At 28.0% G+C, this 443-nt stretch overlaps 1 long non-coding RNA gene across 1 annotated transcript; it reads right to left on the bottom strand.

Moving 5' to 3' along the window:
* Window positions 1–14: 14 nt before the first annotated feature.
* LOC106322313 lies at window positions 15–443 on the bottom strand. The gene is made up of 3 exons (XR_001266342.1): window positions 415–443; window positions 179–303; window positions 15–100 (listed from the first exon to the last, which is right to left on the bottom strand). It is a non-coding gene; the product is annotated as an uncharacterized LOC106322313 (long non-coding RNA).

Raw genomic sequence — 443 nt, 5'->3', positions numbered from 1 at the left:
AGATGAACTTACCCTTTCTTAAATTCACTTATCTCATCTATATCTTCTTCATTCAGAAAAAGCTTTGTAGAAACGCGTGAGTGTTGAACTGATATTTTACCTATATATAAAATAATTTCTTTTGTACTGTTATTAAATATTTTTTAAAAATACAGTACTTATATGATAAAATGGTTACTGTTGAATTTTTTGGTCCTCATAAGACTGCCAAGCAATATAACTGGACCAGTTTTGTTATTCTTCACATAAGAGTGTACATCCTCAGCATGGTTTTTCCATAAAGTGCATTCAATGATTGTTTCACTACAATTAAAAACATTGAATTAATATGCAATCAAAATTTCATAACGGTAATGTAAGACGAACTTTAGATAACTAAAATACTAACATAACTATAATATTTGTACAACTAACCTCAGATCTCGTAGTTGAATATCCAAAAG

The sequence above is a fragment of the Brassica oleracea genome, unplaced genomic scaffold (genome assembly GCF_000695525.1).
Source record: "Brassica oleracea var. oleracea cultivar TO1000 unplaced genomic scaffold, BOL UnpScaffold14621, whole genome shotgun sequence".
NCBI classification, from domain to species: domain Eukaryota; kingdom Viridiplantae; phylum Streptophyta; class Magnoliopsida; order Brassicales; family Brassicaceae; genus Brassica; species Brassica oleracea.
The sequence above is the reverse complement of the archived record's forward strand: the minus strand, read 5'-3'. Positions and strand labels throughout refer to the sequence as shown.